A 15188-nucleotide genomic window follows, 5' to 3' on the forward strand; every position below is an offset into this window, starting at 1 on the left:
TTAACAAATCATATACATTAATAGATGCCCCTGATATTTATAATGAGCTGATTCGATTGTATACACCTGACAATTATATTCGTTGTAGAAATCACCGTCTGCTGGCGGTACCCGCGTGTCGCACGGTAGCACGCACTGCGGCGCCCGTGCCGCGAGTCTTGAAATTGTTTAATGACCTCGTAGAAGCCCGCCCTGATTGTGATCTATTTACTAATAGACTTGAGGTGTTGGTGCAGTTTCTGCTCCAACTTTGTGAGTCCTCGCATAATAGCGTCTAACAATAGTTTAATGTACTTGATTATTGTAATTGGTATTGTAACCGTTTTAATCAAAATAAATAAATAAATAAAAATACTTAAAACTTCCTCAAGAACCATGCTATCTTTTGGTGAAAACAGCATGAAAATCAGTGCAGTAGTTTTTGAGTTTATCGCGAACAGACAGACAGATAGACGCGGCTGAGGACTTTATTTATATAATATGTAGTGATTCCATTATCACTCAGACACAGCGAGCACTTGTGAAGGTAATAAATTGCGTGACGAACAATGTGATTTTTAAATACCGCAGCACGCCGATCTTACTGTCGTGCCAGATTTGTGCGTGGTGCAAGTTACAACTGCAGAGTAATACCTATAAACTAACAATTAACATACCTAAGTACCTAATAACCATAAATGTAATTTACTAGCGTATTGGGTTAGCGTCACTGAAAATATTGAGATCAAACAATATTTAATATACAGGGATCGGCAAACTTATCAAACCTAAGGGCACATTCTAAAATAATATACTACAGAAGGGGACATGGATGGTTGACACAAATATTTAGTCTCTTAAATTATTTGTGTGATCCTTGGCCTTGGATTTCTTTTCACAACTTGATGAAATCTGGCTCATAATTGGTTCCTAAAAGTTCCCTTGTGTATTAATAAGTCTACGATTGAAGTAGTAACTTGGCATTATAAATTAACAAGTTTTTCAAATATATTGTCGAAACGGAGAAAGTATATCGAGTACCTACCTACTTCAGCTACTTTAAAAAGCATGTGGGCATATAGATATCTGTAGCAGAATATTATGAAATTGGTCCTTTTATCGTACTGGCCACCAGGCTAGCGAAACTTTAAGAATAAAGCGATTCACTCGATTGTATGAAACGTGCAGTCATTGACAGATGACGGCTATAATCTTGTAAAAAACGGAGACAGCTGAAATCCACCAAGCATATTATAAGTTATAAGCAACTGTTCACTTTAACACTTAGCTGGATTATACTTCGTCGCCAATCGCGATACTGTAATTATGAATATTTCAAACTTATGTCAAATGACTGCACGTTCCATACTAAACTAAATTTAAATTTTTACTTTGGCTGTCCCACCTCTTATTACATACTTATACTTATTATATTTACATTCTCTTTGCTGGCTACTTACTCTTCAAATCCTTTAGAAAGGAATTTTTACTCCAATAAAGGTTACAGAAACAACAAACATTGTTTTAATGATTGGGCAACAATGGCTATCCACAGCTACAAATGCATTTTTGTAAATTTTTGAATGATAATGAATTTGGTTTCACTATGGGCTTAAAAAGTTACAGCCCTAAATCTGATAAAATCGTACGCGAAAGAGTTCAGATAGCTGTCGACGTAAACGGCAAACGGTCTTCCGGTAAACCTATAGGAATAGGTGTTCCGCAGGGTTCTATTCTCGGTCCTTTCTTGTTTCTTATATATATATATATGACACACCATGATGACGTACGGTATTCTGCTGTGTGGTCATGTTGCTGACATTGAGTGACATATTATAGTGTTTGCTCTGCAAAAGAAAGCTGTTTGTTCTATATATCAGCTTGGTTATAGACAGTCACTCAAAGAAAATTTTTAAGAAATATTCTATTCTATTCTTTCCAGTGGCTTCTGTGGAAGGGGCATCACAACTCGCCAATGTCACGTTTCAGTAGACCAACAAGCTTAGAGTGTGTCATTTTATCGGTGTAAACGAATTTATAAGTGATTATAGTAATGACCGGTGCCCAGAATCAAAACAGATTTATTTTCTTATTATACCTGCAACAAATATACATGCTGTTAGATTATAATGGACAAACACTGATAATATTACTTATATAAAACATTTATTGTGTTAGTTATAACTTAATATTATTTTTTAAGAAATAAATATTATGAGTGTTCTTTGTCAGTACATTTATGAACATTTAATATACGTTCACAAAAATAGTAACCTTTTGGCTCTTAATAGTGATTTTCATTAATAGCACTAGAAACAAGGGATTGCTTGTAACTAATTCTAGTAGGCTTCATAAAATACATAATAGCTTTAAGGGTAAATGTTCTAAACTTTTATAATAAAGTCCCAGGCACTGTTCAGGCATTATCTAAATATAAATTAAAATGTTTTATTACAAAATGGCTCTGTCGTAAATCCGACTAATCCACAGCTGAATAACTAAGTGATCGGACAAGATTATGATTATTTTAAAGCATTAATAATGACATTACAATATTGTATATTTTTAATTATATTAATATTGTATATTATTAGAATCAATTTTGAGAAAGAAATGCCTTTTATGTACTATCTAATTGTCAGCAGCAACCCCCTATACAGGGATAGGTATGTAAAGCACAACTGATAGCTGTTGGGGCATCATAGTTAGACTGTTCTATCATCCATCGAATGTTATAATCATCATCAGCCGGAAGATAAAGATTGTTATAATAAATAATGGTATATCGCTTTAAATTCTTCACTTGCGCCACAAACATTTTATAACCGTTAAGACGAGATGGTCGTGCTCAGAAGACTGTCCAAAATAGACATTTTAATGATCCCTTTATTATTCTAACTGTGCAACTCAAGGGGAATATTAAAGCATGTCTCTGTATATAAATAGTTATATACACAGAACAGAAAAAACTAGTAGAAGTGGCATCATGTCATTTTACTATGGAAACCGACATGTCGCTTGATTCGATTGTGAGTATTAGTTTGTTAGAATAATAGAAAGAAAATCCGCCTCAATTTCCACTAACCTCCAATATGGATATTATGTATGTACTTAGCTACATACGTCAGCGCAGTACTAGATTCTGGTAAATTGGGCAATACAACGAACTACGAAGAATGAATCACTTTAGCACTCTGTTTATTATTTCTCATTTATATATATTTCAAGTATTCAAACATTGGTGGCCGTGCAATCTCTAGCTATATCAGTAGACATTTGCTCATGTATGTGCGTAATTTAGAATAAGTAATTGTATTGGAGCTCGTTAATTTACAATAAGCGAAAAACGGATTTTAATATAATTAATATGATATAATCATTGATCAGCACTCGAAAAAAAAAAAAATGATATTATAATTATAGTTGTGCGTTCACTAAATTGTCACATTTTTGCTCAATACAGTGATCTTATAAAATCAAAGATTTTTTGAAAAATAATAATAATTAATAAATAAATATTGACACACTTTTACACACATTATCTTGCCCCAAACTAGCCGTAGCCTGTACTATGGGTACAAGACAACGACTTACTTAAACATACATAGATACTTATAAACATCCATGACTCGGAAACAAACATTCATATTCATCATATAAATGTTTGCACCTACCGGGATTCGAACCCGGGACCTCTAGCTCATTAGGCAGGATCACTAACCACTGGGCTATAGGGGTCGTCCCTAAAGAGGCGCTAATATAAATCTTACTACTCAACTCCAAAATTCCTCAACAATCGGGCAGCCTGGGACTAGATTTTGATTATCTTGTTACATGACATTAGCAGTTCAATTTTTTTAAAGAGCGCAAAAATAAAAAATACTCTGAGAGTTGTCTGCGCCGTTTCTTCTCTCTTAGAGCGTCTTATGTTTCCTAAGAAGTGCTATAACTAACTTTAATAATAATTCCAAAGGAATCAATTAAGAGTTGTTGTAATTTTGAAATATGAAATTAAATTTGAAATTAAAAAAAATATGCTTATGACCCTGCAAAATTCAGACCTATTTCATTGGGGCCTGGATTTAGTAAAAGTTTTGTAAAACTTTAGCTTCAACAGCTACAAATACATTTTTGTAAATTATTGAACAAAAATCAATTTGGTTTCACTAGTCTTATCAACAATTAATGAGGGTACTAGACTCATTGAGCACATCTTTGACGCCTGGGAAGAGTCACAAGATGCATTGGGCATTTGTTGTGATTTGTCCAAAGCATTTGCCTGCGTCCACCATGAAACTTTACTCCTAAAATTAAAGCATTATGGAGTAAAAAATACAGCCCTAAATCTGGTAAAATCATATTTAAGCGAAAGAGTTCAGATAGTTGTCGACGTAAAGAGGCGCTAATATAAATCTTACTACTCAACACCAAAAATCACACAACAATCGGACAGCCTGGGACTAGATTTTGATTATCTTGTTGCATGACATTAGTACAACATTGTACAATTTTTTTAAAGAGCGCAATAATAAAGAATACTCTGAGAGTTGTCTGCAACGTTTCTTCTCTCTTAGAGTGCCTTATGTTTTAGGAAACATAGAAGAGCTATATTGACTTCAAAAGTAATTCCAAATTAATCAATATAAAGTTGTTATAATTGAAATATGAAATTGAAAAAAAATTATGCTATTTAGTGCTTATGTGGACGTGAGGACTACCCGCTTCACTGAAGACCGTAAGTACTAAAATCATACTTGTTCACAATTAAATAAGAACTATATAACTGTAAGTTATAGCAGATATTGGCTACGGTAACTGTACAAATGTATTGTTGGCATCATTATCAAAAGGGAGAAATAAACAAAGTCCGAAGCGATTAAAGCCATTTGGCATGTCACAGACTCTTGCCAAATTGACTCCAAGAAATATCCCGCGAATCCAGCTCTTTACGGATATTACGAAATTCTGTGCGATGTGACTCGGGCAGCATTTTGGATGCTTAATTTTTATTGTGTCAAGCCACCCGCGTCAGTTGACGTTTGTGCGCGGGAAATGAGAGCGTGCCATCATTGAAGTTTCCCGCGGTTTTATTGTGCCGTGCTTGTTTTTTAATAGTTTTGTTCTGCTGAGGACTTGAGTAATTATCGTTGCGTTTTTTATTTTCATAAATTAACGCTTAACTAAGGTAAATATTTAGATTGTTCTAATTTAAAATTCAAAGTAGGTTTGCAGGTATAGTACAATGATGTTTTATATTTTATTTACTATTGGACGGTTGTAAAATTTAAACAGTATTCAAATGACGTGTAGACAAGCACACTTAGGTAGGTAGTCAAATTCTTACGTCTAGTAAATGTGTGTCTAAATTTTATTTATATTGATAATATTTTATTGTTATGTTGTCTTCCTAGTAAATTATCTTTTATTTAATAAGTTAAAAATAATAGTTCGTACGTCAATTTCAGTGTCCTGGTTGAATGAAATTGGACCTTGAAATTTCTAATTGAATTAGGTAGATTAATGTTATAGATTCATAACGCTAAATTAAATAGTAAAATATATAACAAATACTTAAATAAAGGACCTCAGGTTTATATTATGTTTAAGTACGTCAACTAAATAGTTTGCTTTTAATTTATTATTTCATTTTAACAAATTTCGTTATAATACGTATCTGTTCCTGATATCGCGTGCGCAAAATTTTATAAATGGTTGCGTACCTACCTACCTAGTTAAAGCGTGCAAAAAAGGTCTCATACACATCTATAATAATAAGGTAAGGTAAAATAATATCATAATATTATTGAAAAACTTAAATATTTTGGCTTCTTTTGCACTACCTATTATCGTTTGTAAGCTAATAACAACCCGCCTAGGCTCAATACCAAATTATATTGAGAATATTTTGTTGGCAATCCTCATTGCACAGCTAAAAATTCCTGTCTTGCAGTAACCCTAAAAAATTTCAAGCACAGACACATAAGATCCGCGTGCAATTCAATTTTATTTTCGACATCACGCACCGGCAAACTGAAATCAAAAGACTTCCATTCCTAAGAAACAAAAGTGATTCTAATTATTTATTTCATTTTGTCTAAAATTTTATGAGTTATCTTGAGTGTTAATTCCGCTTAGATTTGTCTTCAATTTTTCCTAAAAAAAATTCAGATATTTTACGATTCAAAATATCGCCTAATTCGATAAAAATCGTTTATTTTTTCATTTTATTTTAATGAAAGGAAATTTGTTTGCTTCAATTATTTAGAGATGATAATTGAAGCTTTTTAATGGCACATATCTATCCCTGTCAATAATTGAGGTCTACACACTGCCCGAGGACTTAGTAGGTAATAATAGTAGGTAAAGGTAATTAAAAAAGCCAAGAATATTCTCTTTCTATTCAGAAAATATCTAAATATGAAATCAAAATAACCTTCACTTCTTTAATAGCAAGAAGGTATATCTATCGAACCCTTAAATCAGACGGTTTGTGTCTGCCTATTCGAGTAGCCACCTGAGCTAGTCGAAACGCTTGTGTAACGCTGGTGATGCAGGATGTATGTATGGCGGCGCTGAATATACTTAGAACTTATAAATCACATTACAAAAACTTATTTTCAAACATAAATAGTCGACATAAATAATCGAGAGAATGTTATATCTGTGTCTACTCCACCTTTCCGGAAATCTTTATGAATTCCGCCCAAACAGTGAGACCCCATCAACCCACTGTAAATGGAATGGAATAGATAAAAATTATGTTATATGTAGCTATCTTGTTAAAGTGTTTTCAATTATTTCTTCAAAGGCTTCATAATACTCCCTTGTTTATTGCTGTACTTGCATAGATACGAATTAATAGCGTTCATGTAAATATTGATACAGTTGCGATATGGTGTGATTAAGTCGTAAGGTCTGCATAAAAGTTTTGTATTATGCAGACAGAGTATTGTAAAAAGGTACTTTATAAACAGCTATTCATTGAAATAAAACCTTCCCGCTTAAAAGTAAGGTTAAATTGACCAGGCTATTTAAAAAAAACGAGTTAAGTGACCATTCTAATGAGACATTGGATGTACTCGACAAAACAAATTAATATAAAAAATGTATAAGTAATTAATCGATAATTTGATAAGTAATAAAAAAGTCCGTTCTCTTTTGTGTCTTAGAAGTATGATTTTTATATGAGTGCGTCCACACGGTTTGTGTTCGACCATACTGACTCAAATGGGGCTACATGTTATTCTTTGCTTTTTTTAGACCATATTTAAACATATATAATGGACGATTATTTGGTATTGCTATAGTAATCAATGTTAAAACCTTGAAGCTATGATATAGAAGCGACTTCAAACCTATCAATATGTGGCACATACAAATTATAGTATTTTATAAATATTAAAGTTTTTAAGTTTGCATTCTGATACATCTCTTGGTGTATTAATATTATCTTCGTTACTTAAGTTTTTTTAAATTTTAATTAACGTAGTTGTTTTTTATTTTTTTACTTGTTAGTGTCTGTAATTGGTTCTGTAAGCTGCAGTAGGTTTTTTCTCGATTACATCAGGTAAACTATAATATTTGGTTGCTTCATTTTGTCCTTTATTAAATTGATATTTTTTTAAGTAGCTATGGGCAGGCATACGAAAGGTGCCACGTGCCTTAAATAATACAGATCCCAATAAATGGGAACGGAAAAATGAATCGATTCCGAAAAAATGCTGTTCGAAACTCTATTTCACGTTCTTGTGAGTTAATGAAACATCGTGAAGAACGGTTGTTAGCTATGAATGACAGGTAGCCTAGGACCCAATTATCGGGACACGGGCCAACAAAAATATAAATCATCCTATATGAAAACTCCTAAAAAAGCTGTACACAGAATAAAATTACATCATCCACGTAAACATGAATAATCATAAAAGATGTTCTTAAAACGAAAACTACTCGACCAAACTATACGAATTCTTATGGAACCAAATGGCAACTATTCCGCATTTAACTAAAGAAGAATCACGGAAATCGGTTCATACATCTCAGCGTAATCTGTGAACATACATATAAAAAGTATCAATCGAATTGAGAAGAAGGTCCTCCTTTTTGAAGTCGTTTAATTTAATGCTGTAAGATGATAGCTTATGCACTTGTGTAGCATAAAAAACAAACAAGGGATTCATAAAGATTTTCGAGAGAGACAAACAGATTGAATAAATTGCAGCTATTGGTTCACCAAAAGGCCTTTTTTATTAGTGTTTCTAGATTCTTAATATGAAAAGCATTATATTACAATGAGAACATATTATAAGCAACAACAGCATATTGGCGTATCGAGGACATGAGAATGTAATGCAACGTCGTGCCAAGAGAACCGCATCGAGATGCAAAAATGCAATTTATTGTCTGCACGTCAATCTCTAATCACATTGCGCGATTTAGACACTGTGAATCTAGAGTGCAACTTTCTGTCGCTGGATTAATTAATTATAGCTACGACACATCTCTACTTACAAAAGTTTTACTAAAGGCTAACCCGGAGTCGGCCACTTTATATGATGATGTCTTTCACAGAGTTCGGAACAATACTTGAATTTAAAGTTATCTACTATATTAATAGTTAGTTTCATAATGTTGATATAATGCTCCCATAGTATGTGTCGATTGATCTAGTGGACTCAATAACTCATTTTTTTTAATCTACTCAATGAGTTTTTGTTTCCGTTGTGGTGATGGATGAATGTTTGAATAATGAATGAACAAATTTTGATATTATTATTTTGATTCCTGAACTAAATGAATAAATTATTTTTGAATTGTCTCTGCACCAAACAGTTTTTATTGGTAGACTGTTGCAGCGCACCTACGTTTAGGTAATCTTATATAACTAGTTCCAATCAATATATTCTTATTAACTATCCTAACAATGAGTAAGTAATTATATTATTTGTTAATAAACATTGAGAAAGTTTATTTGAATCTATTATATGAATAGAAGATGATTCTGCCCAAAATAGATAAAAGCGACCGTTCTTATTGGTGTTAACTCTATAGCAACAATCAAAGAATTTCACAAAGATCATCCGATCACGCCCGAAGCATCTATTTCCAGACCCATTATCAATTACTGTGGATTCTCTAAATCCGGCGCGTAAGCTGAAGCTTATTGTGACTTATCTGCGGACGGTACGGGGCGCATCGGCCAGCGTGTGTTATACCTGCCAACTGCCAAGTGGATTGCATCGTAAGCGCATGCCTGTTATTTATTAACATCGTGTGTTTGATCGAGATTACGATGGACTTGACTAGTTATTCCTCGCGGCTGCCGTCGCAATTATACTCAAGGATATGTAAACAGTTATAGCAGCTATTTATATCGTTTGGCAGATATGTTACCTAGCAACACAGTCACTCAGTATTGGATGTAGTTATTAAAACCTCGGGTTCAAGAGTATCAAGATACGACTCTAGTGAATTAAACATCCAACACAGTGGACCATGAACACACTTGAACCTCCCTTTTTGCAACACTCGTTACCTATCGGTAGGAAAGCTGGGTCTGACATCATTATACCTGAAAACTGGCTGTCAACACGGACTAGTAAAAAAATAAGGACTCCGCGCCGTGATATTAGCAAGTAAAGCACCGTTATGCTAGTGTGTGTGCGGTTACGGGATATACCAGTTATACTATTTTTTCTTCCTTAAATAATAATCATATATCCACAAATACCTTTATAGTATTGTTTTTACACTTTTTCACAACGCACGACGGTATTTTTAAAATATTTTATTGCGACGTAAAGTGATCTGTCATAGACGATGGCAAATCTCATAATGGCGGCCGATCGGCTTGTATTAGTGTAAGTGTGGGGCTATGTATTTACAGGTTTACCGGCTTGTTTTGGTGCCCCACTGTTATGGAACGGAGTCCTTATTTTTTTACTCGTCCGTGGCTGTCAAGTGTCATGTAGTCTCGATCATGATTCAAATAATAATAATGATTTATGTTCCCGTAAAAAACAAAAGCAAAAGGAAATCATTTTAAATGAGCTTCTTATTTTTTACTGCTAACATATAGTTTGAAACAGGAAGAAAAATACGCTTTAATAGAAACTAAACAAAAAAATTGAATAATAAATGGTTATAACATTGGTTGCTTATAATTAAAAATCCTTTATTTCGCTACAAATGCATTCTCCACAATAAAAATATTTTTCTAGAATCTAGATTCACAGATAGAACGAATATAAATATAAATCCTGCATCAAGCATAATATATTAATTTTTATTTATTCCCACAGATTAATAAAATATAATTTATTATACCTACATTATATAATTTATTAATCTAAGTATTATAATTTATAAATCCTTACAACCATGAAGAACAAGAAAAAACGAAATTTCCTATAAATATCTTATAACTACCTTCTAAAATATTTTTTCCTTTTAATTTGTTTTAGGTTCACTTGGAAGTCAGTTTTTCTTTACAAAAAAAACTTCAGAAAAGAGACTTTTTAAAGTCATGAGTGTGTTTTTGAGGTTCATATTATGGTTGAGTATTTTTTGTAGGAGAAAACCTGTGGTTCGCATCACGGTGACCTCAACATGCCCGTTACGTATTTGTTTGAAAAAAATTCCAATGATAGCTGACTTAAATTTCATTGACGTCTCGCAATTGATGTTTGAAAATAAGACTAATTATTGTGCAAAGAGGATGTAATTTGAACGTAGATAATAATAAAATTTGTGCCTTTCTTCATTTAGTTAATATGACGAGTCATCAGTTTTTGAATTATGATGATATTGCAAGAATTAATTTTATTATCGATGAATGATGTTGAAAATACAATTTATTGAATTTGCTTGTCAATATATTAATAGAAATAATTCCTTTTTATTTTAAACATTAAACTCAAAATAAGCTTTTGATAAAACGATTACCAATAAAAATTACTTCCTAAATAAGTATTTCTTAAAAGTTCAAAAGTACATAATAAATTAATAATGTATTTTTTCTGACTGATTCTATGAACCATGATTTATTAGGTAATCAATTAAGAAAATTATTTTATTATTTGACTGAATATAAGTAAATATACTAATAAAAAGTCAACAACAATGATAATAATATATACTTCAAACCATGGTACCTCACTAATCTAGTAAATAATTATTACTACTCATCTGTAATCCCTACTAATTTTGTTACGCTTTCACGCCTAAACCACTAAACCGATTTTCATGAAATTTAGTACAGAGATAGACAAGAGCTTGTGAAAGGACATAGGCTACATTTCATCGCGAATAAAAGGCGAATTAAAGTTCGTCATTATCGAAGATACCACCATGAAAATTTGTGTTAAAGCACTTGTTCGGAATTAAATAAATATTTGTTCTAGCGTTATTAAAATTTAGACCTGTGAATGTAAAAGGAGGATGAAAGTTCTATAGTTGGAAGCTTATAATCAATGTATTAACCACAAGCAGTTAGTTGTGTATTATTTGCAAAGCGAGTATATTAAAAAATAAAAATTCCTGCCCAAAGTAACTATTGCACGCGCACGAAGTCGCGGGAAAAGCTAGTAAAATATAAAACATAATAAAATGATAATCCAACGCAACGTATAGTTCTGAATGGGACAGAGCTCGGTCTCTACAGTTTGTTAACACTTCAAGTGAATGTAAAAGTTCAGTCGTTATATTCATCTGTAACTATTCTTCTCAAGGAGCGAAAAATGGGAAATATTATGATTGTTACTATTGATATTATATCATATAAATCTGACGCATTATCTAAATGAAGCACACAACGTAAATTATATTCTACGTTCTGACGAGTCTATATTTAGTTCATTTGAGCGATTTCACAACGCTGTTAAATGAATGGACGCCCAGTTTTAAAACGTCAAGCGTCATATTTAATTAAATTCCACAAAGCATGAGAGATTTTAATTAATGTGCTGGATGAATAGCTCCGGGATTTTATAAAGAACTTCGCTTACTAAAAGAAAATACTAATAATAAGAAACTAGAAATAAGAGAGGAGACAGCTTTAAATAGATTTAAATTATTAACATTATTAAAAAAGTATTGTGTTTCTCATTAAACGAATATTATCAAACGAAGTGGTAACTGGCACCAATATTCTCATTAATTATTGTAATTGTATATTGTAGGGTCTTTAGGCATAGCTTTACGTTGATCAAATTAAATGTAGCAGTAATTATTGATTAAAAACGAAACCACTGAAATATTTGCATCTCTGTCAAGATGAAACATGTACTCTTAAATTTGTAAGTACTTTACTTGTGAATGACTCAACGATTATAAGTTATAGTATACAATAGGAAATCTTGCAATGCTGTTTATTGGGCGGGGGTCACCGAGACGTGATGCCTTAAAGAATTGCTTAATATTTTTTTATTTTAATAAGGGACGAGACGAGCAGGACGTTCAGCTGATGGTAATTGATGCGCCTTGCCCATTACAGTGCAGTGCCGATCAGGATTCTTGGAATAATCAAAAATTCTGAGTAGCACTACAACTGCGCTCTCGTCACCTTGAGACATAAGATGTTAAGTCTCATTTGCCCAGTAATTTCACTAGCTACGGCGCCCTTCAGACCCAAACAGCGTAATGCTTAGACATTACTGCTTCACGACAGAAATAGGCGAATAGGTTCATCCGGAACAGACAATAAATGATTCATTGTCAAATTTCTTTAGGGTAAAACTGGTATATTAAATAACTTAAAAGTGTAAAAAAATACTGACTTGAAAATTGAGTGTTGTATAAAAAAAGGTAACCAAAAGAAAAAATAAATTGTCGCTACCCACGGACGAGTGAAAAAATAAGGAATACTTTACTCGTCCGTGGTCGCTACTATTAAAATGTATGGTAATTAACTAATAATAACTACTAACTTAACTAGCCTTATATATTCTCATAGACTTTGCTCATGTCGTCACAAGATTTTGTAGAAAATATCAACTTTTATGGAGACTATCGAAATTTAACAAACTAATCCAATCTAATTTAGTAAACAGTTATAATCTTTAAGTCTATGAACTCCTTTGGTTCCATAATGTTTAAAGCTTTTTTCTGTACATAAACAGAATGAGTATTAGCAGAATTAGCCATAAAAATATAACATAATATGACATAAGCTGTGAGCACGGGCGTGCATTAGTTTTCTAGCAAGGTAGGCACTGTATATCTAACTAGTCGTAGTTGAGCTTTGGAATATGCAAAGATTACTTACATTAGGTATTTAGTAACTATCTAGCGTAAGGAAAAATCTTATAACATTGTTTAACGTTTGGTAATAAAATAACGGTACCAAATTAAACTAAATTAACTTAAACACTAAATTTATATAGGTTGATCAAGAATCAAGAGGTGATATATGATATGCCCATCACTTCCTATGATCGAATCTTTTCTTTACTGTGTCGGGCTTAGAACTAAGCTTGCTCGATAAATTATCTATAATTGAATAATAATAAAGTGTATAATAATCATAAATTATCTATAAGTTTATCGCAATGGAGTTTAGCAACCAACGTTATTCATAGAAAACAGTGTTATCCGCTATAGCAGCTAGTTAATAGTTTACAAATTGTACTATGTTTGGTAAAATGAATTTATACCTATCCTGTGTCAGTTAGAAGTATGTTATTTATAAGCTTTAAACTACTGAGTAAGATTGTAAGTGCCCTGTTGACAATGTCAAAATTTGTTTAAAAATAGTTTATTTTAAATATGAGTGATAAATTGGAAATAATTGTTCTTAAATAAGACTACTATAGTGGCTGGGTCTATATTTTATGAAAATATATATTCTCATTCATCAAAAAATATATCCCTATGGAGTTGGTTCAAAAATTTCTTTTCCCATCTTGTTTTACCATATTGATTCTTTTTAAAAAAAACAAGCGTAAAACTCATCTTGAAAAACTGCCTCTAAAGGCATTCGTGGAAATTTATGGCGAGCATTCAAATCGTAATCCAATCGCTGACAAGAAGTTGCTATTAATAGTTTTGAATCAGTTTCCATGGTTGTTAAATCTAGTGTGCTTCAAGGCTCTATTATCGGTCCACTATTATTTATATAACTTATTAATGATTTTTATTTATTTATTCTGTATCTTTTTGTCTTATCTGTAGATTTTTTTTAATTTTATTAAAAAGTGAAATCAATTTTATTCATAAGTTGCTTTTCCCTCATATAATTAATTTACCCTTAAAATCAAAAACATGTACGATAAAAGTGTATTTCTTTTTTAAGAAAAAAATAACTAGCTATTAAAAGGCTATGTGATGTAGAGAGTAGATTATTGATTAAGGGATCACGTCGGATAGTAAGTTGTTAAATATACAGAAAATAATATTGTCAATGAAGCTTTCAAAATGTATGGTTTCGTTTTTTCTCTTTCGTACTAATTCATCGAACCTAAAATATTAAATGTATGTTTATTAGGCACTAATTCGTTCACATTTCACACTCTTTCTTTTCCAATGGGTTTCATCGTACTATTTTTTTTTTGTTTCAAATTTATCGACCCTGGTCTATTTATGATGTAATAATATGCCATTATAAATATGATTATATCGCAGACAACCTTACTAAATAAGATTCAGTAAAAAAGTTCCTAAGAGTTCCAATGTTCACCGAGCTCATTTTAATATCATACAATAATTAACGTATGTAGTTTAACTTTGACTAAAGCTAAGGCTATATGTATAGTCTGTGGTTGATGGTCGTTCATTCAGTATCATTCTTTAATGTTGTTCTAGCCAGAAATATCTAATATATCACCTAAATAAAATAATATATGAACGATGTATCATCAGCGTGCCATAGTTATTAATACTTATATAAACAAGGAATAGAAAGGGCGCTAAAACTTTGAAACTTATACTTCAACATTTGATCTACTAGACAACTTTCAATATACTTGGTCTTTCCTGAGAAGAAGCCAGTCATTTCATCGCATACAATGTGTAAATATGTTCTCATTATATCTTTAAACGAGAAATTCTTGTATATATATATTCTGAATCTCGAAAACGGCTCCAACGATTTTCATTAAATAGCTCAGATGGTACATTGGGTGATCCGGAAAGCAGAAGACCCCGGTTCGAATCCAGATGTCCTATAGGTTTTTTTTGTTCACATTTTGTACATTCTTAAAAATCCGTGCAAGGCT

At 32.1% G+C, this 15188-nt stretch overlaps 1 protein-coding gene across 2 annotated transcripts in view; it reads left to right on the plus strand.

The window, feature by feature from the left end:
• Positions 1-4954: 4954 nt before the first annotated feature.
• The window catches only part of LOC126973823 (SET domain-containing protein SmydA-8-like), a 37339-nt gene continuing 27105 nt past the window's right edge, over positions 4955-15188 (plus strand). Inside the window, exon 1 of one of the 2 annotated variants that reach the window (XM_050821167.1) lies at positions 4955-5164. The gene's annotated coding sequence lies outside the window, so the exon portion shown is untranslated. The remainder of the gene's footprint in view (positions 5165-15188) is intronic. The other variant, XM_050821166.1, reaches the window with a different exon arrangement.

This window comes from Leptidea sinapis, chromosome 30, assembly GCF_905404315.1.
Source record: "Leptidea sinapis chromosome 30, ilLepSina1.1, whole genome shotgun sequence".
In the NCBI taxonomy this organism is placed as follows: Eukaryota; Metazoa; Arthropoda; class Insecta; order Lepidoptera; family Pieridae; genus Leptidea; species Leptidea sinapis.